Source organism: Candoia aspera, chromosome 2 (genome assembly GCF_035149785.1).
Source record: "Candoia aspera isolate rCanAsp1 chromosome 2, rCanAsp1.hap2, whole genome shotgun sequence".
NCBI classification, from domain to species: Eukaryota; Metazoa; Chordata; class Lepidosauria; order Squamata; family Boidae; genus Candoia; species Candoia aspera.
In genome coordinates this window covers 135660844-135687375 of record NC_086154.1, presented here as the reverse complement: position 1 = coordinate 135687375, position 26532 = coordinate 135660844, and the positions used below count along the sequence as shown (strand labels likewise).

Sequence of the window (26532 nt, the reverse complement as noted above, 5' to 3'; positions counted from 1 at the left end):
TAAGTGAATCACTGTGGTCGTTAAGTGAAATATCATGTGACGACGATTTAGGATTTTACTTCCGCATTTTCTATTAACTCTGCTTGTTGCAAGCAGCTGCAAAGCATATAAATGGCAATCATGGACTGTGGGATGCTGCAATAGTTGTAAATGCGTGACACTTGCAAATGTGAGGATTGGTTGTGAAGGTTTTCTTCTTACACTGTCATAACTTTGAACGGTTGCAAAACGAGTCAGTAAGTGAGGAATATCTGAATGTACTTTCCCATAACTCCAGAAAAGGTTTGTTCTTTGTCCTTCATACATCCCACTCTGCTAGGATGTAATTTTTTTCTTTCTAAAAGGAAGCAGGTAGTGTTGTCAGGGAAAAAACTGCAAGTGCTGAATTTTGGAATTCTGTTTTTCTGCCCCTTGTCTTGTTTACTCACAGCTGAATTCTAGGCTCTTTGAACCTTAGAGAGGGACCTGACATCAACAGCATGGACTCCTTGCTATTTCTGTTGTGTTTTTTAAACACACACAAATGCACACTTGTTGCTGATGAAATGCTATGCATTCTACAGTAGATTAAAACTGAGGGCTCTAAAGATACCAGTTGTTTTCATATTCTTGACTATGTTTACAAGTCAGACATGTGCTGTATGCACTCTACATAGTTAAATCTGCATTTACGTTTATGCAATGAATATACATCACTGGAAGGTGCATAAACATTTCTAGTAAAGGCAAACAGGGATTCTGCCCACATCTGAATTGGCTTCAACACAGCAGAACCCAATAGGGAAATGCAACCATTTTACCATACAGTGCACCAAGGAATATGCTTGTTTATGCCAATTATACTGGGGAAGGCTACCCAGCTATTACTCAATATAAATATCGACACTAATATCTTTTAAATGTAGTCACTGATTTTTTAAATACAGGTATGACCTTGGCTCAGACTTATTTTGGTGTGGTCTGCTATCTGGCTAAGTCATGACCAACAACAGATGTTTCAAAGAAAGGTGTATCAGAAATCCAGCACTGGTCAGGCACGTGATAATCCTATCCTGTGGCAGTCAAATCCTTATCTCCAATAGTGAGAGATGAAGTTAAGCCTTAGGAGACATGCACATCAGGGTTTAATTTAGATGCAGCAGACCCAATGACCTACTTCAGCAAGGCTTAGCCTGCATGAGGGAAAAGGAAACGTAGCTTCCATAATATTGCTTTCTCATACTTTAAAAAGAGTTAATGCTAACAAGATAAGCTGGGAATCTTGCCAACCTCAGGGCAGAATGAAAGTCACAATAGAAAAGGGGGCAACAAGGATCCCAACGAAAATTAGCACCAACTGTTATTCAAATGTGGGATAGAGAAATTTCAAGTTAACCTGGGGATTCGAAGGAAGAACAGAAATTGTGGCAGGTGCAGAAACATGACTGCTGTTCTGTCTTCACCAATGAATGTGTAGCGCAACATACAGTATGAAAAAACTGTAATCCAGCAATTGTCCCCAGACCCAGTCTCTGGCCTGACTGAAATTATGAGTGGTCGAAAGAATAATATGAGTTTAGGTTTCAAACAAGATAGAGTAGTTGCTACATTAAAAAAAATATATATAATATTACACTTCTCTTTTACAATGATACCGACACAATTTGGGGTTCCTTTTGGATAAAGGGTGGTTTATCTATTTAAATATAAATATTCCTGTGTAGCAAACTAGCATGCAGCGTTAAGTATTTCCTATGTGGCACTTGGCTGTTTCCTGCAAGAATCTGGGATTTTTTCCTCCTGCTGTAGGTTTATTTTTTTGATAGGGCTGACAACTGCAATAAGCATGAGGCAAATCTATACCTGCTATGCTAGGACCCCTGCTGTTATATCTCATATATAACAAGAGCTGCATTAGACCAGAGAGGTGGCCCACCTTCTTCCCATAATGGACTTCAGGTGTTTATGGGAAGCCCATAAGAGGGAGATGAGTTGAATCACACTCCTCTGCTCCTCCTAGAGAGATGAGCGTCTGTGCATCTCTGATAAGGGGCCTGCTCTACTACCCAAAATGAGACATGGCAAAAACTGTCCTTCTGCTAGCATTTTTGTTCCCACTTCGTTGTTGTTAGCTGCTGTCAAGTCGTTTACGACTCATGGTGACCCTACGAATGACAGAACGAAATGCTGTTTGGTCTTGCGCCATATGCCTGTTCCAATGTTTGCATCCCTTGTTGCTGTAACTGTATCAATCCATCGCATTGAAGGTCTTCCTCTTTTCTGCTGGAAAAGTTCCCACATTAGCTTATGACATAAAGCCACGCAGAAACAAACATTCCTACTAGAGGAAGGGCAGGCTGTGTGTGCTCTGAATGTGGGCTGTAACTCCAAAATTAGTAACAGACACTATTTTTAAAAAAAACACACAGCCCTACATCATTTTTCTGCAGCCTGGCCTTTCCCAGATTAACACAGCAGGACCTTGATACAGAAAGACTTTGGGGGACGGGGAATGCAACCCTTCTTCCCAGAAAGAAGGAACCAACAGCCAAAAAGAGAACAAATCCCTCCAGCTAGAGCACGGGCAGCCCTTCCACGGAGGGAGTATTTGGGCTCGCTGGATGCCAAGTGGTTCTCCTTTGAAGCAGCTCATTCTCTTGAGAGGGCAACAGCTACTAACAGGGACTGCTCCTATCCCTTCCCCTGCAAGTTAGCTTCTGATTTATCCCTTGGCAGAAGGACTTGTCTGAAGGCCAGAAGGCAAGATTTTGGAAGTGGTTTGCCCTTGCCTCCTTCCTAGGATTGAGAGTGAGTGGCCCAGGGTTATCCAGCTGGTTTTCGTGCCTAAGGCGGGACTAGAACTCTCGGTCTCCTGGTTTCTAGCCTGGTGCCTTAACCCCTAGACCAAACTGGCTCTGTGGTATTATGCTCTACCTCAGTCTAAAGAAAAAACAAGTTGATTGGTGGAGGAGGAAAAGGAGGTGCAGCTCCATTTCAGAAGGGCAGCTAGAACATTACTTTGCCACAACTACCCCATAAAAGAAAAGCACTTGATATTCAGTGTATTTTGCCTCTAGCTTCTGCAATACATCTCCATCTAAAAAGAACAAGAACGCTATCAAGTATTTCCTATATTTCTTATGCTCACTCAGACTGAAATATCTGGTCTACATCATCTTGAAAATACAAGAAGAATATATCTATAATAATAAGATACTCCCTACTTGGTATGGTAGGTACATATCTAAACAGAACTTCAATTCTACAGTTTGTAACTTCAATTGAACTTCAGTTCTACAGCAGTAATGAAGAACTACCTAACATATTTACAACATTTCCAAAAATAGAAGGGGTATGAAAGGAAGGGGGAGGAGGGAACCCTGAATCATGCTGTGAATTTCTTTTCCTATCTCCACTTTTCTGCAGCAAGACATTCATTACAAAACAATGGCCTTTCCTTTATTCTGCTGGGAGACAGATTAGTCTGAGCACAGGCCTTGATTCTAAAAAAATGTGCCTGATGACTGGGAACAATCAAGAAATAATTTCATTTCCAAGAGAGGAATAACTTTTTAAAAGCTGCCCTTTCCCTGCACGAAATGCAAACACTGTGGCTTAAGGAGAACAAAAAATGAAAAGGAAATAGCTCTTGAAGGAATCAAGGGTCATCCTCAAGTGACACACTAGAGGAGGAATATGCGAAGGAAAGCGAGAGATGTCAGAAAAATAGAGCACCGCGATAGACAGCAAGGAGAGCTTCTCAGCCTTGAGAAGTGAAATCTGGTGGGAAAACAGCCTTGAAGTTAAAACAACGCCCCAGTAATCCATTGCCAAAGTCAAAACTTCATCCTTAAAAATCACTGCTTTAAAAGTTTAGAGAAATGCCACTCTACAACTCTAATCCACTGTCTCTTGTAGAATAAGCTCCAGCTCGCTTTCTTTCATAAAATAAGAGACTCCGCAGAAGCAAATCGCGTGAATCTCCTTCCCGCAACCTGTGCACGTATTGGTGCAACTCCATCACCACCCACCCAGACAAGCCCTGCCCACTTCTTCCTTGCCCTTGTCTGTTCCCTTCCACAACCTAGCAACTGTCTCCATAGCAACAAAGCTGAACAAATGGGCTTGAAAGAAACATGCCAGCCAGCTGTGGCATACAGCAGCAAGATGATCCTAACTGCATGCCTCAGCTTCCTAGGAAGAAAAGAGCTCCTTGGTGCTAGCAAATTCTCTCTCTCTCTCTCTCTTTCACACACACACAGAGAACATTCATTCTCCACTGCTGAATCTTCAGCCCTCTTCACAACCAAGGATTTATATTCCCTTTTCTGAGAAGCAGGAGGGAATATAGCAGCTTGATTTCTACATCTGCTAAAGGAAGGAGACTGATCCCGTCAACTGAGGCAAATCAGGAAGCCAAGCATAGTAGTGTCACTTGGCAAGCCATTAATTACTCATCACTGATTTCTCCACCTTTAGGTATGTCAGCACTTTTGCAGTGGTGGTATTATATTTTCTTCTAATGCTGTTAGCCACTCAGTCACAAACTTGCGATGGGCAGCCATATAGATTGAAATAATAAACTCAGAAGCTTTTTTTTTTTATTGCTGGGGCCTTTGGTGTAAACCAATAATGAAGCAAAAAGGTTCCTGGCTCACTGATTCCTCTGGAACTAAGCTTACCACCTGTAAAACCTAGTCCTGGTTGAAACACATGCACAGTCTTTCAAGAGGCAACACTAATGAAAAAAGAACTGCCTCATGTCTTACAACTGTATGTGCAACTAGATTCAAAAGCTGCACATCAGCCTTCGTACCGTTACCAGCTTCTGTAACTCCAACATCAGCCATTTGTCTCTCTCTCCCCTTTCATACAGTATTAGTTTCCTAAAAGTTACTTCCTTCTACTGCATGCATGTGAAAACAAGTTCTTATTTTCTATCCCACCTTTATTATTTTTATAAATAACTCAAGGTGGGGAACCTTCCTCCTTCCTCCTCCTGTTTTCCCCACAGCAGCAGCCCTGTGAGGTGGGTTGGGCAGAGAGGGAGGGACTGGCCCAAGGTCACCCAGCCGGCTTTCAGGCCTGAGGCGGGACTAGAACTCTCAGTCTCCTGGTTTCCAGCCCGGTGCCTTAACCCCTAGACCAGACTGGCTCTCCAGTGAAAAAAACGTGTTTTTAAACATGTTCAAAGAGCTGGAGTGGTATAGAAAGTTAAGGTGTACGATTAGGAATGGGGAAGCTCACTGGCTACTTTGGGCCACTCGACCTACTTCACAGGATTGCTGTTGTGGGGAAAAGAAGGAAGACCCTGTGGTGGAACTATTTATTAGGATATGCTCAGAGTAATATACTACTCTGAATTCAGTGCAGATTTCTTTCAAAATGTGAAAGGAACCATTTGTCGGAATCCGTGTTTCTAGAGAAAACCAAATTCTGTTTTAGAACCTCCACAGGATAAGGAAATCTCAGAACGTGTGGTTAGTTCTTCTCAGCAATACATGTTTAATGGGTTTGACCTCACCCATGAAAGAACCTATTGCACTTCAACTCGCTCTGCAAACTTTCTACCAAACTTCTCAAAATCAATAGATCCAGAAGCATCTATCCACTGTCACCTGACAGAAGCATGTTTAAAACTGCCATTTTCTAGATTCTGCAAAATCTGTTCTAAGTGAAAGGTTCTGATGTCCTCACTAAAACTATCATTAGAACTCTTTATAAAAAAGTAAAAAAAAACCTCAGGCTCCAAAGCGTCATACTAGTAGTGTCTCTCCTCCCCATCTGTCCACTGAGCCACTCAGAGAACAGCAACATGAAACCTGCTACATGCAAGTGAGAAACGCTTCACTGATCAAGTGGAGCATCACCTGCTTCTCATTATGGCAAGGAATTCCAAACATCTTAAAGATATCCTACAGTGTTTGGGAAGAACTGATGGGAAGGGCAGTAGGAACCCCTTGACGAAAAACCACTAACAAGTCATTTACAAAGGAGGAAAAAAGAACGGGGGGGGGGAGGGCAGAGAAGAAAACCCTTCAAGGGTATTATTTGGCTTAGAAAAGGAAGTAACAAGGAATCTGAAAGGCAGGGATCACAAAAGGGAACACAGCTTCAAAAGACAAACATTAACTGTGTGCACACTAAGCCCAAAATTAGTTTTTCAGGTCTGCAAGCAGCATTCTATTTGCCAGAGGGAGAGAGAGAATGCAATTTAATTCATTCACCAGACTCACAAAACGCAAGTTTCATATGACTATGCAGGCTCTGCTGATTGAACAAGGCTTTCTAATGCTTGGGACTGCAGTGCTGAGTATGTTTTATGCCCAGATGGCTTTATAAGTGTCCACTCCTCAATCTTCACAGAAACACTGCGCAATGGAGCCTTATGTAAGCTAAAAACTGTTCATACATCACTTTATGCTATGCTTTCAATAGGGTTTGCTGGCACAACTGGCTGAGTTTGTACTTACACTAAACCATGGTTTGTTGTGAGAGGTAAACCTAGCCATCCTCTTCTTGGCCTCAAATACTACATGGAAATTTGATGTGTTTTCACAGTTGAAAAGAGGTCCGTATATAAGCCTAACACATCTAATGCAGTAGGTCTCACTAGGAGCCAAAGAAATACAGAAATAAGACATAGCTACTAATGCCTTATGACATAGTATTAATCTAGTGCTCACTGAATATTAGAACTATCTTAGAAACCAAGCTGAGACTGCAGATCGGTGCCAATTTCCCTCTGCATGGCAGAATTAGGATGCTAGGAGAATGAGGGTTTCGCCCGCCTCCAATCATTCTCTTCTTTGAAAAGCAGCTGGTTCAGTCAAAGTTAGGAAGTCACTAACGCAACGGAAGATCCGTGGGCTCTCTCATGCTTGTAGCTGCTGTATTTCTAAAGGATGGGGACACTTTCAAAATAGAAGCTGAATAGCTAATTAAATCCACATCACTCAGCAGATTCTAATGTTCTTTTGAATATTTCAATAATTTTATTTACCAGAATGTACTGATATCAAAATCTATTTAAAGTAGAGAATACAGTGGTCACATGACAAAAAAATCTGAGCAGGTTCTGCCACTAATAGTTAGGCTGCAAAGTATCTACAAAAGATTTAGTGAAAATGTTTTGAGTAAAATTTGGTAATTAATGGAGATACTACAATGGGTAGGGAAACTACCATAGGAGAGAGATGGTAACTTCATACAAGTTATTGTAAGATTTATGTAACACAAATCAAATACTCATAATTTTCATAGCTTTGCTCCTTGGAAACAAAACGTGAAAGCAGGGAACTGCTCCATTTCCATAGTTTTAGGGTGCTTTCACCAGCTGCCTGGCACTGATTATGTCTCCTTATAGTCTGTATGCACCCTGCTGTAATGTCACTAATGCTACCCTGTTTCTTAGACAAAAGAGAGCTAGTGAAAAGCAAGGTTTTGAAGTGATTAACCAACCTCTGGAAAAAAAAATCACATTTCCCCACTGGAATTCCCTTTCAAACTTCACAAGCACTTTATGCCTATTGTCTCCTCCCCTTCCACCCCCACTGCCATTTTGCTCTCAATTAAGGCAGTTGTACAGAAATTCTATTCAAGGCTAGAGAACGTATGACAGTGGACATCTTTGGTACCCCCATCAAGCTCCCTTCCCCCTTGACTTTAGTTTATTTTTAGATCCTTTTAAGAAAAATATTAAATGGGTATCCGGCATGCTGCAAAGCAAAGTACCAATTGCAAATATTGCATTTAAGAGAATGTCTCTGGGCACCACAAAGATATTCTTAGAAAATAGAAATGGTAAGTGGGTGCATCCCAGGGCTTTATCTGTTACTATGCCAGGTGTCCAAGAAAATGCCCAGAACCAAGATCAGATCAGATGGAGGGGATGGCTAAAGGGATTAATGGAGACCAGTGTTATCAGCTTGTCTTCAGATAAATGGGTGTCTGTAACGGGCCAGACTAATCAGGCTAAGCATTTTCTGAACTGGCAAGCTTTCCCATGGCAACCATTTTAAGAGAATGGCTACAATGTACTCAAAATGCCAAATCAGCTTATAACTGTCAAAAGGTTCCCTCCTCCTACAAGATCACAAAAGCTAAAAGATGTGACCCACAAGAACACAGAGGCAAGATAAAAGAAATATGCTAAAGAAGGAATACTGAAGAGGTTTAATAACACTTTATTTAACTTAAAAGTGGAGAAACGTAGCCAGCTTTTTAATTAGCTCTTTTTCATGCACTGGTGTTCAGAGCAAGAGGAACTGTATTTCATTACTAGGCATTAAGTGGCCTAGAATGGTCCAAGGTAGGAAAATGTGTGTGACTTTGGGAAGGGAACCCAACATCCTTGAAAGGATTAAGGAACTGTGGAAGTACAACATGATACAGACAGCTTTGGGGCCCTTATTAATACGGAGTTTGGGAAGAGTAATTTCCAAGCCTTACTACATTTCTGCAGTGTGTCAGATGCCTCAGGAATAAAGGCATCTTTATATAAATATATATTCAAATATATCCCAGTTTCCTTCTTAGTATGCTTTGGAGCATGTCAGAAACTCAGCAAAATTCATCCATTCTTCCCTCAAAGCTAGAGCTCTCTCTGCTTCCCCAATGTGAATGAGATTACTATGGTGAGCTGGATTCTGAGCACTTGGGTTTGTTAAGTAATGAAGAGGGGAAAACCCACCTTACAGAAACTTCTGAAAAAAAAATCTTATTTCTTCCTCTGGACAAATCAAACCTATTTGGAAAAGGAAAAAAAAACCAGGGATAATGTATGATCAGGTTGGAAGTGGATGGGATGTTAGGGCAAGTAGGTTTTCTGGAATAGAACCACTCTCAAGTCAAGCTCAACTCCTGGTGACTTACATGGACACATCCATGTAGTTTTTTAAATCTGCTTTGCCATGCCCCTTTCTAGGTCTTTTTTTTTTAAAATTCCAAGTCTAGAATACATCACTATTAGCCAAGGTGTTCCCCTATTTGTGTACTAACCAGGCCTGATTAGTTTTCTAGATCAGCCAAAGTCAATTGCAATCTGTTGTAATATGCTTGGTCTTTCCTTATCACCTAGCTAGATGACAACATCTAGCCAACTCTGGTTATCTTGCAAAAAATCTAAGCAAGGACATAGTTAATACTTAGATATGATTTTGCTGGCAGTCTCAAGGCCCATACCCGACTGGGAAATCAAACAAGCATCCTGGATGGAGGTAATGGCAAACCACTTTGGTGTTGCTGTTAAGAAAACTGAATGGATGCATTTCATGAGGTTACCAGGGGTCAAGTTCAATTTGAAAGTAACTTTATATTTTAGTCCTTTCACTAAGGCATCATTTTAAAATCAGTGCAACATATCATTTATTAATTTGTTTCCTGCTATTTTTCTCCCTAACCACACCAACCCCCCAATATCTGGCTTTGTTCCAATATGTATTAAGTATTGAGCAAAATTACTACGTAGTATTATAACTCTTTAATCAGATTGAAAGTCCTTTTGTCAACTTATTAATGATGCAGTAGATGGAAAGCTAAAAGAATGTAATTTTACATTACCCTCAAGGATTCCCTAATGGGAAGAACTACATATCAAATGAAGAAAGCAGGCTGAGCATGTGTGTTGGTGAGTCTGACTGCAATTATGTTACATGCCAACTCTGGCACAAGGAAACAATTAATTCAGCTTATATTCTGCTCCAATCATGTCTGATTCTAAGCAACTTACAGACCTGGGCATGCAATTTTCTTTCTTCACAGGAAGTCTCCTAGCATATGGAGCCTTCTCCCAAGTAGACAAACAAGTTGCTTACCTTGTCATGTGCTGATTTCCCCAAAAGCTATCTTCATAACTATTGTGCGCCAACTACACTGCAGCAAAACTCACACTTAACAGAGTAACTACACCGTTTGTTTTCTTATTAGCATATAGATTCTAAAAGTTTTGTTTATTAAAGCCAATGCATCCAATATAATACTTATGTGAAGCAGCCAGTATAACAGCTGTGGTTAGAAAGGTACAATTCTTTCTCTTGAAAGCTTTTTCACATCAAGCATTGTGCAAGTATGTCATTATAGCACTTCAGTGCAGAGACAATTTGCATAACCTTGTATTACTTCAAGAACTTTTAGTTCAAATTTAGCCTAAAATCAAAAAGGAAGAGACTTGAAAAACATCAGCTTCCTTTCCAACCGTTAGACTGCCCCAAGCATAACTGCCTCAGCAAGTAGTAGCACCTAGCTAAATTTAATTGATCTTGCAATCGAAGCAAGGTTGGTTCAGGGTTTGCATTTAGATAGGGGATTGCCTGGGAATTCCTGGACTGTTGGCTAGACTGGGAAGCAGGAAAAAAAAAAAAAAAGGAAAACCTTGAAGTCAAACTGATTCTGTACCTCTGCCAAGAAAACTGCATAGATGGGATCCCCAGAAGCAAGTATGCCTTAAGGACATCTTTACACTCACTTAACCTTCCAAAAATCAAAAAGCACTAATGAATATACAAAATGGTAAGAAACCAAACAAAACCATAAAAACCAATTGCAGTGGAGAAGTGGACGTCACGGCAATGTATCACACCCTGGATATTTGTTCCAAAACAAACTCAGAATCTCACGGATTATTTTAAGATTATCTCAGTTGCTTTCTCTGTAAGGAGTGTTCAAGTGACGAATAACATCCAACAGCAGAAATAAGGGGGGAAAATGAACAAGTTTTTAAATTCTCCATTTCCCATGTAACTTGTTTATAACTTATATGAAATACATTCAATATTTCTTTTTTTCCTGAGTCACAACTCCATCCACACACACAGGGAGGAAAAACAGGCAATTAAGTGTCATGGGTAAAGTGGCAACAGCACAGAAATCCATGTGGGAGTAGCCTGGAATGTAGCTGAAAGGATCAAACAGCAAGTTTCAGCCAATGATTTTAAATACAGCCATACGAAGGCAGAAGCTGCAGAGAAATACTCCTACTTACTGCCTTGTCATTACTGACCTCCTTCAGGTAAGGATTCCTATCTGCCTAGATACTCTGAGCTGTTACAGGGATGAAGCCATGATCTGATTTTACATCCCTCTTGACAAGTATCTTGTCCATCTTGTCCAGCCAAGTGAGACATGTTCTTTCTACAGAGAAATAGGTATAATAAGGGAGGTATAGCTGTCAAAAGGGATTTAACTTCAGTTTCTTCCTAAATTCATGACGAATTTCAGTCACTTTTGAAAGACTTTAAGACCTCCATTTCTCACAAACTGATTCTAGAAGCATATGTGCATTGAACATCTATGACCTTGATCCTCATCACTGAAGAATCAGACAAACAGTATATATATGATATCTATGTGCATATCTATGCATTGAAAAACACTGGCATTCAAAAGAACCTCATACAATTAATCCTTCATGCTCATTATACAGATGTCAGTCAGTATAAGGGACACAATTTCTTGTTGGTAACACAGCTGTCTTTGTTTCTGTTTAAGCAATGTTTTGGTGCTGTGTAATTCAATAACAACTCTTTGTAATTATATTTAAGGACTTTTTTTTTTTTTTTGCACAAACCATACTCATCATTGCTGCAGGCTGTGCAACTTGAGTACTACTCTCTGCAAAGCCACTTCATTCTCTTTTATCTTTTGTTCCTTTCGCTATCATTTGGCCACTGCTAACCCTCAACCTTGTCTATGGCCTTCAAGATCATGCTTCTTTAGCAATTTTACAAGTAATAAGAGAATGGGAAATATCCCAGAAGCAACAATAATTCTTCTGGGCAGCTAACAAGAATCAACAAATATATATACTCTCTCTGTGTGTATATAAATATATATATCATAAAATATATAAACCAGGCAAAAAACAGAATTAAAATAATCATAATGCAATAATCAAGGCTTTGCATAATGAATTGATTTACTGGGGGAAAAGCCAGGTCTTTATAACCTTCTGGAAGGCTACTTCCACCAGTTCTCTTTTAAACTACAAAAGTTGGCTCATTATTTGGAACAGAGTCATAGCTGACTGGCTCAGTTTAACTAACTGCTAGAAGATAAAGCTGTATATGTGGTGATCCATCAAGATCTGCATCAGTGCATCTTCTGTTATTAGTTCAGGGATTAAGAGCTGTTTGGCAAATCTGTGGTTTAAGTTTAATCTCTGTATTAAAAATTTATCACACTGAAGTTGCCACTCTTGAACCTTCTATCTTTCCAGCATAAATTTTTCAATACACTAAGCGTTAACACAGAAATTAACTCCCTGCCAGTCATATACCATTGCTAAAACAACAGACAGGCAAGTATGAGAATACCCTAGACAAGCATCTAAATCAAGTGGTTAACTATGGCTGTGCATTTAAACAAGAGTGGTGCAATATACAGCAAAGTGTAATTAATGGTCCCTACCACATCAGGATAAATGCACAGCTTTTGTCTCCTTTTGGCCATAACTGGGCAATCTATTCTTGGGCAATTTTTATTTTAAGAAGTACAGGTGGTAGCAGTGGGAAAGGGAACATGGGAACTTTTGGTACAGGCTACAATCCTCTCAGTAATTGGTTGCACGGTTGTTTTTAAGCCTACCTCTTTAAACAAAATTCATTCCAGCTATTCTTGGCAACACCTGCTGTTTCCAGCAGTCAGATTATAACATCTGCAGGTTCCTCATTGATTTGTTTCAAAGAGATATAATGTAATTTTAACCACCATTATAATTAAACTGAAATAAAGGAAGTCATGCTTTTCCAGAAGGTCTATACCAAATGAAGAGATTATAACAAGTTCAAAGCCTGCTCTAGCCTCCCACAGCCAGATGAACTGGTCCCAGTTTAGCATCTGATTCTCAAGACTGCTTCCTTGCCTCTGGAAGCTTCAAATAGATGTGACACAGTTTAGTCTCTAAACTATGGTCAGGTAATCAGAAGAACTCCTAGCAGACTCCCATATTATTTCTGCTGTTCCTTCTCCTAGATGAAATTTCTTCCCTCCCTTCCACCCAGAGTTTGGTTTGCATGGACTTTTGTTTTTATTTTTTTCTTAAGCAAACTCACTGGAATAGATCTAAAACAATAGTTAAATCCCAAACTAAAAAGAAATTAACTGTGGAGTACATGGAGGAATTCCTAAAAAAATTTAGGAGATTAGACAATTATATATAAAGTTTTGTGGAACTGTAATATCAGTGGCTTTACTCGTCTCCTGTTATAGCTTTTATGCCTTAGATCAATGTGTCTTAAACATTTTTCTCTCAAAACCCCTTCCCACTTTTAAATATTATGGAGGATCCCAAAAGAGCTTTTGTTTACATGGGTTATATTTATCAAATTTACCGTATTAAAAATTAAAATTGACGCATTTGCTGCCATTACTGCTTCTCACAATTGTTTGATGGGATTTTAATATTGTATTGTTTTTCACCATAGGCTGGCAATTAATTCTGATATCACAGACTCCTAAGAGGGTTTTGGGGGACCCCCAGGGGTCCTCAGACCTCACTTCGAGAAACACTGTCTTAGATAGATTTCAGGTCTAGCTCTAAACAACTCAGAACTTACATTACTGTTTTCCTACACTATTCTATCAACTCTGAAGCATTTTAAGAATGGTTTTCTCAAGATAAGATAATCTCCATTCCAAAATAACACTTAGTCTCTATCTAAGCCAAGGATATAAATCAGGTGACTCTCTTGATATAGTTATGTGACTGGCATATTCCATTCAAATTCTTTGCAATACTCGTATTCATCTGAAATGGGAAAGAAAAATGTGTGAACAAGATCAACTAAACATACCCCCCTATACAAAATGTAATGCCTCATCTCTTCTACAGTTTGCAGACAATTTGAAATATTCCAAAAAAGTGTAACCTTTCTATCAATGTCCTTAATATGACTGGAAAAGTAATTTCCACAAATATTGATACAGATAGTCCTTGCTTACCGACTGCATCATTTAGTGACTATAAATTATGACGGTGTAAAAAAAAAGTTTTGTGACCAAACCTTGCATTTATGACTACAGCAGCATCCCATGGCCACACGATCGCCATTTGTGTGCTTTGCAATTGGCTTGCAACAAGCAGAGTTTATCATGAAGGCAGAAGGAAGATTATTAAGTCATGGTCATGTGATCTTTCACTTAGCAACTGTAGCGCTTAGCAACAGAGTTGCCAGTCCCAACTGTGGTGGCTAAGCAAGGAGTACCTGTATTAGAAGATACTGATAGTAAAAGTCTGTGCTTGTACTATCTTACTATTTAGTGGCACAAAAAGTTGTTAGATAAAGAGATAAACTTTTTGGGCCAGCATCTTAACAAAAAAATAAAAGGGGGGAGGGGGAAAGACAATTTTAAAAAGAAACCAGGATTGTCAACATTAAAACTAAGACATAAATAAATACAAAAGTGTTGCTCAATTCTGTAAATCCACTAATTGGTTTACCTAGAGAAATAAAATGAATCTAACCCAGTGTTTCTCAACCTTGGCTTTTTTAAGAGGTGTCGATTTCAACTCCAAGAATTCCCCAGCCAGTGTGATGTAACGGATCTAACCTATGCTGAAGGCCACCTACTATATCTCTATTAGCTTCACTATTCAATCTCAATGTACAAAAGCAATGAAACATATGAGACAGATAGGGATATCTATAATATCTCTCCTTCAGACACTTTATTTTCCCCAAACAAGACACTTTATTTAAAACAGTAAGTCAATGTAAATGGAGGTGGGGTTTCCTCTGAGGGAAAGGATGCTTATAAATTCTAAATATAAATTTTTACAACTATAGGAGTGAAATGTACCTTCAATTTTAATTCAGAAAAAGATGGCTATCACAGTGATCTTGATGTTTGGGAATCATTTCTATCTGCTGTATGAAAGCCATTCCTCAGCAGCACAGTCACTAAAGGCACTGCCACAAATACGTCTATCCCTCCAGACCTGTCCTTTCTTTGATCCATATTCTTTTTCAAATCAATACAAACCGATAAACGGTTAGACTGATCAGCCAACGTGATGTAGAGGGAAGAGCACTGTACAATATTAGAATAGGGTATTTGACTCACATCCCTACTCAGACAGGGACCACTTTTGGCTAGTTAATCACCTCATCAGTTGTCAGGATTAGGCTCAGAGATGAAGTAAAAATAAATGGGAAGGGAGAAAAGAATTATACGTTATCTTGAGCTTCTTGAAGGATATCAATGCAGCCTCCCAAAAAACTTCATTACAACTGAAATCATAAGCTAAAATATTCTTAGCCCAAACCAAGGCATCAGTGCAATCAAGCACCACTATCTTGAAGTCCATCTCTTGCAGTCATTTATTTTATTTATCCAGTGTGTATGCTGCCAATTTTATTTCATGAGTTGGAATAAAATTGCTCAGTTAGGGCACATAAGGACCAGAACATACTTCTACATCTACCTGAATTTTTTTTTCCTGAAGCTTCAGGAGAATCAAATTGCAAATAATCTGGCCAATCAACCAGAACAGGGAGGAAATGCATACTGAAAACCCTCACTTTTATCTTCTTCCCATCATTGAAGGGAAGGCAAAAGGCATATAGATGTAATATAGTTCCAAATCTTCAGCAAAGGATCGTTACCTTGTTGTGGTGCTGGAGCTTGAGCACCTCAATGATGCCATGAGCTAAACCGTGAAGGGCCACCCAAGACGGGAAGGTCATGACAGAGAGATCAGACTAAATGCAATCCCTGGGGAAGGTAATGGCAACCCACCCCAGTATTCTTGCCGTGAAAACTAAATGGATCAGCACAACCAGAGATATGTCGGTATACCATTGGAAGATGAGACCCCCAGGTCGGAAGATGGTCAAAATGCTACTGGGGAGGAACAGAGGATGAGCTCAACTAGCCCCAGACGTGATGACGCAGCTAGCTCAAAGCCGAAAGGATGGCTAGCGGCCGATGGCGCTGGTGGTCAACGGCGAATCCGATGTTCTAAGGATCAACACACCATTGGAACCTGGAATGTAAAATCTGTGAGCCAGGGCAAATTGGATGTGGTTATTGGTGAGATGTCAAGATTAAAGATAGACATTTTGGGCGTCAGTGAACTGAAATGGACTGGCATGGGCCACTTCACATCAAATGACCACCAGATCTACTACTGTGGACAAGAGGACCACAGAAGAAATGGAGTAGCCTTCATAATTAATAGTAAAGTGGCTAAAGCAGTGCTTGAATACAATCCAAACAATGATAGAATGATCTCAATCTGAATTCAGGGCAAGCCATCTAACATCACAGTGATCCAAATATACGCCCCAACCACAAATGCTAAAGAAGCTGAAGTAGAGCAGTTCTATGAGGATCTGCAGCACCTACTAGACAACACGCCTAAAAGAGATGTTATTTTCATCACAGGAGACTGGAATGCTAAGGTGGGCAGTCAAATGACACCTGGAATTACAGGTAAGCATGGCCTGGGAGAACAAAATGAAGCAGGACATAGGCAGATAGAATTTTGCCAAGAGAACTCACTCTGCATAACAAACACTCTCTTCCAACAACCTAAGAGACGGCTTTATACGTGGACTTCACCAGATGGACAACACCGAAATCAGATTGACTACATCCTTTGCAGCCAAAGATGACGGACATCTATACAGTTGGTAAAAACAAGACCTGGAGCTGACTGTAGTTCAGATCACAAACTTCTTCTTGCACAATTTAGTATCAGACTAAAGAGATTAGGGAAGACCCACAGATCAGCTAGATATCAGCTCACCAATATTCCTAAGGAATATGCAGTGGAGGTGAAGAATAGATTTAAGGGACTGGACTTAGTAGATAGGGTCCCGGAAGAACTATGGACAGAAGTTCGCAACATTGTTCAGGAGGCAGCAACAAAATACATCCCAAAGAAAGAGAAAACCAAGAAGGCAAAATGGCTGTCTGCTGAAATACTAGAAGTAGCCCAAGAAAGAAGGAAAGCAAAAGGCAACAGTGATAGGGGGAGATATGCCCAATTAAATGCAAAATTCCAGAGGTTAGCCAGAAGAGATAAGGAATTATTTTTAAACAAGCAATGCGTGGAAGTGGAAGAAGAAAATAGAATAGGAAGGACAAGAAACCTCTTCCAGAAAATTAGAAACATCGGAGGTAAATTCCAAGCCAAAATGGGTATGATCAAAACCAAAGATGGCAAGGACCGAACAGAAGAAGAAGAGATCAAGAAAAGGTGGCAAGAATATACAGAAGACCTGTATAGGAAGGATAACAATATCGGGGATAGCTTTGTGAAGCATTGCTAATAACAAGGCAGCAGGAAACGACGGCATCCCAGCTGAACTGTTCAAAATCTTGCAAGATGATGCTGTCAAGGTAATGCATGCTATATGCCAGCAAATTTGGAAAACACAAGAATGGCCATCAGACTGGAAAAAATCAACTTATATCCCCATACCAAAAAAGGGAAACATGAAAGAATGTTCAAACTATCGAACAGTGGCACTCATTTCACATGCCAGTAAGGTAATGCTCAAGATCCTGCAAGGTAGACTTCAGCAATTCATGGAGCGAGAATTGCCAGATGTACAAGCTGGGTTTAGAAAAGGCAGAGGAACTAGGGACCAAATTGCCAATATGCACTGGATAATGGAAAAAGCCAGGGAGTTTCAGAAAAACATCTATTTCTGTTTTATTGACTATTCTAAAGCCTTTGACTGTGTGGATCATAACAAATTGTGGCAAGTTCTTAGTGGTATGGGGATACCAAGTCATCTTGTCTGCCTCCTGAAGAATCTGTATAACGACCAAGTAGCAACAGTAAGAACAGACCACAGAACAACGGACTGGTTTAAGATTGGGAAAGGAGTACGGCAGGGCTGTATACTCTCACCCTACCTATCAACTTGTATGCAGAACACATCATGCGACAAGCTGGCCTTGAGGAATCCAAGGCTGGAGTTAAAATCTCTGGAAGAAACATTAACAATCTCAGATATGCAGATGATACCACTTTGATGGCTGAAAGCGAAGAGGAACTGAGGAGCCTTATGATGAAGGTGAAAGAAGAAAGTGCAAAAGTTGGCTTGCAGCTAAACCTCAAAAAAACCAAGATTATGGCAACCAGCTTGATTGATGACTGGCAAATAGAGGGAGAAAATGTAGAAGCAGTGAAAGACTTTGTATTCCTAGGTGCAAAGATTACTGCGGATGCTGACTGCAGTCAGGAAATCAGAAGACGCTTAATCCTTGGGAGAAGAGCAATGACAAATCTCGATAAAATAGTTAAGAGCAGAGACATCACACTGACAACAAAGGCCCGCATAGTTAAAGCAATGGTGTTCCCCGTAGTAACATATGGCTGCGAGAGCTGGACCATGAGGAAGGCTGAGAGAAGGAAGATAGATGCTTTTGAACTGTGGTGTTGGAGGGAAATTCTGAGAGTGCCTTGGACTGCAAGAAGATCAAACCAGTCCATCCTCCAGGAAATAAAGCCAGACTGCTCACTTGAGGGAATGATATTAAAGGCAAAACTGAAATACTTTGGCCACATAATGAGAAGACAGGACACCCTGGAGAAGATGCTGATGCTAGGGAGAGTGGAGGGCAAAAGGAAGAGGGGCCGACCAAGGGCAAGGTGGATGGATGATATTCTAGAGGTGATGGACTCGTCCCTGGGGGAGCTGGGGGTGTTGACGACTGACAGGAAGCTCTGGCGTGGGCTGGTCCATGAAGTCACGAAGAGTCGGAAGTGGCTAAACAAATAAACAACAACAAAATAGTTCCAAATAAAGATCAGAAATTCCCGACATAACTGTACCACATCTCCACTGCAGCAAAAGAATCAGGCTATCTTCAGACTCTACAGAATTATTGAAGAAAATAGTTTATCTTAAGCAAAACATTGAGAACTATTAATAATTGAAGCCATCTTAAACCATGAAAAAGGGCAGGATTTTTTAAAAAAATATTCTTAAGCATCCAAAGAAAAACTAATTTGGAGGAGGAGAGAACAGGCCATAGACCTTTGTCATATCCCTCTCTGACAGGTTGTTTTACGATTCTGGCGTACCTAATTTCATTAAGTTACCATACATGTGCAAGAAGAAATTATGCATCCAGAATGACATGGCACCTTTACTGCAGAGAAGCAAACTGCCCTTGTATAAGATGACCTCATTAGAAGACTCAAACATCAGATGGCTGCCAATACTCCAAGCCTGCTCTTGTTTTAAAAAGGTTCTGCACCTGTTATATCTGGTATAAAACAAAGGGAATATTCCAAAGCAATGTGTACTACAATGTTGCTAGCACAAAACTTCAGCTAGGCCAGTAGCATTGGTATGGCTCAGTACAAGGACAGTACTGATGCTCCATGCAGCAAATATTAATCATCTGTTTTAAAAGAAGACATTATATTTTTCCACAAGTAACTCATGATTTCTGTAAATTAGTATCAGAAATCTTTAAAAATCTTTAGTTTTACATTAGAATTTTTACACAGAAAGGAGACATAAAATACACATCTTATTTATGGGCTGTACTGGCAAGAAAGTATATAATCCAAAGCAAAAAGTTTACCTGGTCAAATTATCAAACTTGACTGAAGTAAGTAAATAACCTAAGAGTGATTTATTAATGTTCTTCATTAGGAAATCATCCGTTAGTGAAGAATAGTTCTTTCTTCTGTGTCATTACATTTGCACATGAGATTTTAAAACTGTGTCCTATAGGAGCAGGTCTGACAAAATGCAGCCAAAGGATTGTTCTATGCCTGCGTTTATTTGCAATGGAAAAACTCAAGCTCTAACGATGTGAAAAGGGAAGAAAAACTTCTGTCTACCCATGTATTCTCCGCAATGCAGGATTTTGTACACCTCTGTCATGTCTTCTCTTTCATTTCAGGCTATAGTAACACGATTACTACATTCTTTCCTTGCCCTTTTCCGCACCACCTTTAGATCAATAATATTCTTAAGATGCTGTGATCAAAAATGTACACAACACTGCAGTGTGGCTTCACTCTAGGTTTGCTTAAGGGTATATAATGCAGGTAGTCCATCCTTGTAAAGTACTGTAATACTGGCCGTTCTATTTTCAATACCCTTCCTAATGAGTCCAAGAACAGAGTTTACCTTCTATATAACTGCTGAGCATGGGGTTGACATTTTCATTGAACAGTTCACCCCAACTCCTGGTTAGTCACTGCCAGCTCAAATCTCATTTAATGTATAGGTGATGTCTGATTTTTTTGTGCCAAGATAGATCACCTGACATTTGTTTACACTGCATTTACTATTCTGAAGCCCATTCATCCTATTTGGAGAGACCCTTTTAGTGATCGGCACAATCCTTTATTTTATTATTCTGAATAATTTGGTATAATCTGTAAACATGTCCATTACATTGCTCAGCCTATCTCTAGAACACGTATATATAACCAAAACACTACTCTTGTACCCAGGGGACTCCATTTTTCACAACATTAGCGTAGGACTTGTCTATTTACTCCTATTTTTCAGTTCCTTTTTTAACTTACTGCCAGTTCACAAGACTATCTATCCTCTTATCCCATGGAGCTGAGTTTGCTCAAGAAAACTTTGGTGAACGACTTCATTAAAGACTTTTTTGAAAATCCAAACATGCAGTATTTATTGGGTCACTCTTGTCTACATACTTTGCAGACACTGTCAAAATAGTCTACAAGGTTAGTGAGGCAAAACTTACATTTGTAGAAGCCATGCTGGTTTTTTCAATACCTATCTGATCTGTAGCTTTTGTTACTAACCCTCAGTCCCTTTTAAAAAATTGTAGTCACACTGGCTCTTTTCCAGTTCTCTGAATAGATGCAGATATCAAAAGACAAACTGTGTATTTTTTTTTCATACTGAAGTTAAGAACTCTTGAGTAGATATCACCTCTATACAGAGGTTCTTTATTTTTAGGTGGTCAGGTTGTTTTACAACTTTATCTCTCATTGTGTCTATAGGTGGTCCTTGCTTAACGACCCAAAGGGATTCACTTAACAACAGCAACCAGGAAGTGCTAGAACTGCCATCACTAAGCAACGAGGTCACATAATCTCACACTTTATGACTGAGTCACTTAGCAACGGAAAATCCAGTCCCAATTGCCATTGTCAACCGAGGACTACCTGCATTTCTCTCAGTTCATACAATATTCCAACTTGAACACAGGCGCCTGTCCTACAGTCTCAAAATTAACTCCATTTCTATGTTTCCATATCCTCCTCTGGCACACCTTAATGCCCCCACTATCCTGACCAAGAAGGTAATTAAAATCACCTTAATATTCTTTGCCATGCATTCCTCAAAGTCTTTGTTTTCCCTTCACTGCCTGATTATTCTCCTTGCTTGGGTAAGATTTACATCTCTGACCCTGCACATTAACCACTGTGATACCCTTCTGGACTTCATGGTAGCTTTCATGAGCTAAGGTACACATTCTACCTGACATTCTATACTATAGTTTTCTATCTTCAAAAACTGTGGAGAATTTTGTCCTCTTGACTCCCTTATTCAACTTTTAATAGTTCCCCCATCTTCTAGATATTTGTTCTTCAGAAATGAAGTAAGACTATGTATCCTTTCCTGGCAAGCATCCACCTATATGAACACTGAGGGCTTCAGCATTATGATTATTTTATGACTGGCTTAATAACAAGATTCTGGATGCTATTTAATGTTAGGTCCAGTATTACAGCTCCCTTTATTGGATTCTTGACTGGCTGCTCCAAGACATAATCATTTAGGGTATATAGAAATTAGATTTCTCATGTCTAAAACAAGATTTTCAAGTCAAAGTGAAGGTGACTGAAGTCCACTATTATAGTGAAACCTTGTTTTAACAGACCATTTGGGGGAGGTGTTAGTTGCAGTTAAAATATCTGTTAAATATGAAAGCACATCACTGTGGCAATTTATATCATTTGCATAAGGATGTAAGAAAATGATGTAAATTACCACAGATGCTGTTAAATTTAAAGTAAAATTAATGTAAATTTTACTGCCTCATCGAAACTACTTTAGATGCAACTGACATCCATTATTCTAAGGGCTGTCTGGATAGAAACCTGATCTGCTGCATCCACCAAAGTGAAGTCTGTTAAATCAAAGTCTTTTTTTCCATATGCCTCTCGTTTCATTTTTCATCTATGGATTGGCTTTAGCTTCTCGGTTCAAAGGGGTGGGGGTGATGGCATACTTCTATTCTTAACCTGCTTTTACAAACTGATATGGAATCCACTGTTGTTCAGTAGAAAAGTCTGCCTCATTTGTATCTTCTACTTTATGGAACTCCATGACTTCTTTGACACACAAGGCAGCTCCGTTCCCGGCGTACCATTCCTGAATATATACCCAGAGAGAATTGTACCCTATTGTACATCTATCTTTTCCGCGTAACATCAAACACTCAAACTGTTCTCTTTTTGGCTTAGAGATTTCTGGCATATACATATAAGCACCTATGTAGACTCATCCTTGAATTTTATGTCATGAACCTTTACCCTTCTGACTTTATATTTCCTAGATCTTCCCCCGAATGGTTACAGAGATTTTCACCTAGGGGTGGTTTTTCCCAAACCAGAAGTTCTTCCCTTCGTATCAGGTTCTCATATCCCGACAATCAGTCTATAGAAACAATGTATTAATAGCAGGACCAGTCTAATGTATTAAATTTGCTACTTTTTCATTTTTAATCAAATTAAGTCATTTAAATTACAACAGATTGCTTGTCAGGTACAAGTCAAAGATGTCAATCGTTGGACTGTTGAGTAATCATATTCTATAAGAGGTCAGCTACATGCAAGAAAAACAGTTTGCTGAATCCTCAATGAAATCATAGGACAAACTCCAATGTTCTTGTTAGTAATTTAAGCAAGGGCTAGATAAGGAAGCAAACTGAACTAGGCTTTGGGTGGCTGGAATTTAGATCCTGATTTAGCCATGCCACTCATTGGATGACCATGGGCCTAAATTAATTTGCAGAATTATCATGAAAATCAAAAGGGAAAGAAAGGCAACCATGAAGACTACTGTAACATGCTTGGGGAAAAACAGATTTATATATTTTCATATACATATTAAATACATATTTTAAATATACATGTTCAAGGTTTGTGTCCATTGATCTCACTTTTTAAAAACATATTTTTCACCATGCATGAACTCCACTTCATATTAACTAAGAGAAAAACAAGGTTTAAATTTACAAACTAAGGTTCTACGGTTTTGTTTTCATTCAAGAAATACATATTATGAATTACTACAAAAATATTTTATACAATTAAAGTCATTTTTATATCACCTACATCTGACTATAATTCAGATGCTCCTGACATCAGTGAGACCTTGAAAGACAGAGTTCTAGAAGAGCCACTATTGTGACATCATTTCTATTGATCAACAGAGGACATGCCTTTGGACAAACCTCAGACAGGTTGCTCTGTTATCTACCTGGGACAATTTTACTTTGTTTATCAAGTAATCTAACTCTTACTGTTATGCACATAAGACAAATTTATAAATATAAATATGTATAATAATGCCATACCTTAAATCAGAATTATACATCAAATTACCTAAAAAGCAATACAAAAATCTTACCAACTGTATTTTTTCTTCTAAGATTTGACTGCAGGATTTTGAAACAGAATTTTGAGCTGGGTTAAATCATTTTCAAGTAATGAAATAGTTGAAAAAGCTGATTATCAATGGGAACTAGTCTCACAACTTCATTTATGCAAAAATATGAAATGAATCTCTCTCACACTTCTCCACGAATAGTTATGAGTATGCTGAAAGAAGCATTAACTTACTTTAAATCTTGTAAGACTCATCACCATTCCTTCAAGTTCTTCACCACATCATGAGGGGTGAGCATCTAATAGTGATATTGTCCTGTTTCTATAATATGAACACAATGACTCCTATTCTAAATTCCAGATGATTTATTTTCATATTTTGACCCAATCTGAGAAATTAACAGAAGATCTTCCAACCTCCTCAAACCCAATATGAAGTGAACGATTCCTAGGGATGTGCAGGATTTTGAATTCAAATATAAAAAAGTGTCATGAACAGGGATGGAGTCACAGCCTTTCCTAGGATCACATGGCTGCCCTCCACAGCTGCAGCAGGAAAAGACACATTTGGTTTGGTAACAGGTGTTCCTTGTACTCCAAAACACCTTTTTCCTTTTGAATCTAAAACCCTGCAAAGTCCTCCTAATTCCTTTCCTCCTCTTAGCTTGTGAAGCTTATGAAAAACTGGAATCATTAACATTTCTCCTGGGCTTCCAATGCTTCAAAAGAAATTTTTGCACTTCCTGAAAATTGTCAAATGTAACACAACACAGGACTATCCAAATACGAACATTTTAATGAGCTGGCTATGGTTTGTGTATCTGGATTTTTTTCTTACCATCTTTGCTGAATTTGGCAAATCTCTGAATCTGTATATGTACACAACCTGCTTCCAAGCCTATGTTATATCTTTCATGAAATGTCTGTCACAATACATTCAATGACAATTTCATATGAAAATCCCCATCTTACCAGACTAACTTAATTACTATTTAATGATTTAAGGTGTCTTTTTTCAGGCCTGTTTTTATAATATTTCATCAATATTTTCAGAATGAAAAAATCCTTTAGTTTAGCATTAATAACTCAGTCAGACAAAAACATTCATCACCTTCATGTTTACTATAATTAACCCATAATTATTGTGCTCTCTAGTTCCATGGCCTAGCCATATGGAAGTAGGAGGACTAGTTAAAAGATTCTCTAGAATCTTCCAAAAAGAGAGCCTTCTGTAGCCTTTAGATTTTCTTTAGTACTCCCCTGAATCTAACATGAGGACTTAACCTCAAGGCCAAAGTCAACTCAAAATAAGCTATCCTTATCTGTAAAATATCTGAGCCCACTCTTGTCCTAAGTCATCATTTTCACTTTATCTTTTGGAATATGTTCTATCATACAGGGATGATCCCTTAAGTATGTATCAAACATCACTTCAAGTGAATTGCTCTAAAATCCAACATCAAGGTAGAAGCACTGTCCCACAAATGCCACCCACAATTTATCATCTCTTTTAGTGAATCCCATGTTTTCCCTTGATTCTAGACTAAAGAATGAAAGCTGGCAATGTATCTTTGCCTATACAGGAATAAAACTGATTTTTCAAAAGTATCTATAAAAATCAGAGGACCAAAAGTTCCTAAACACTATATATATGTGTGTGTAGGCTTTTGGAGGATACTCCTGGCTCAGTGATGAAGCCTCAAATAACAAGCCTTTCCCCTGCTGTCCCCCCTGCTTCAGTTCCACAGTCAGATTATCCACACAAGGTGGAGGTCTCACTTTGAAAAATACCTCTCCCCTCAATCAAGCATTTTATTTTAATACTGCAGCAAGAGATAACTACTGACCTCACCTTCCAAGGAAGGGAGGGAATTCTTACTGAGGTTAATGTAACCTCCCTTTTAGGCAAATTGAACCCAAGTTGACAGACAGCACCACCCCTTCCCTCTCGCGCGCGCACACACAGAAGCCTTCTGATCAGGCTCAAGGTATGAGAGTGACTAAAAGGAGAGCGACCTGCTCCTAAATCACCATAGATGATGTTCAATCCCGGAATCTATTTCAGTCAGCGAGATAAGGCCTGCGACAAAACAGACCTCAAAGCAAGGCAGGGGACTCAAATGCAAACGCCAAAGGGAAGTCTGTCTCCTCCATCCTGCAAAGGAGAAGGGTGAGGCACGATTTCTCCCCCCGCCCCCTCCTCAAGCAATCCTTGCCTCAACGAGGGATGCAGGAAGGGCTCCTCCACCCTCCTTCAAGTGCAGCATCGCCCATCTTTCCAAGGAAGGGCCAGGGCGGCGAGAATCACCCAGCGAGGGACCTCCGCGCAAGGACGGCGACGCAGCACGTCGAGGGCTTTTACTGGGCAAGGGTCTCCGGCCCGCTTCTTTCCTCCCGCCCTCACCGCGGAAAGCCCCGTAGCCCGGCCCCTCGCAAGGCACGCCCTCCTCTTCACGCTAGCCAGCCAGCCGGCCCAGCTGAATCCAGCCACTCACCAGGTAGGGTATCCTCCCGCCCGCCGGTCCCTCCTCCCTTCCCTCTACACAGGCCGGGGCTGCTGGGCGAAGCCCAAGATCCCCTGAGCAGGGGATGATGCTGAAGTAGCAGCTCCGTGCCTTCGGAGGGGAGGGAGTGGGAAATGGGCAGCAAGGGCGGCAGCGGCGGCTCTCACAGGCGGCGGCCCGGACCGGGCAAACCACGAGCCCTACTTTCGGTCGGTGATAACAATAGGGCTGCCGGCGCAGCGTTGCCTTTTATAGAGAGCTACACCACGTGACGCGCTCCAGCCTCTCCCGCCCCCGTACGCGCGCGCTGTGGTTGCGTGGCAGCATGGGAAACGTAGTCCCCCTCCGAAAGGCGGTGCTTGCGCAATAGAACGTTGGAGTGGGGCGAGAGTTGGTCCAGGTAACGGCGGCATCTGAGGTGAGGATGAAAAGAAGCACGTAGCGCTTTGAATCCTGGGAAATGGAACCCATCGGATT

General features: G+C 39.9%; 1 protein-coding gene across 1 annotated transcript in view; it reads right to left on the bottom strand.

Annotated features, from left to right (window-relative positions):
* Positions 1 to 26255, bottom strand: part of CSRNP2 (cysteine and serine rich nuclear protein 2) — a 40388-nt gene extending 14133 nt beyond the window's left edge. The window contains exon 1 of the mRNA XM_063293773.1: positions 26047 to 26255. The gene's annotated coding sequence lies outside the window, so the exon portion shown is untranslated. The remainder of the gene's footprint in view (positions 1 to 26046) is intronic.
* Between the last annotated feature and the right edge of the window lie 277 nt (positions 26256 to 26532).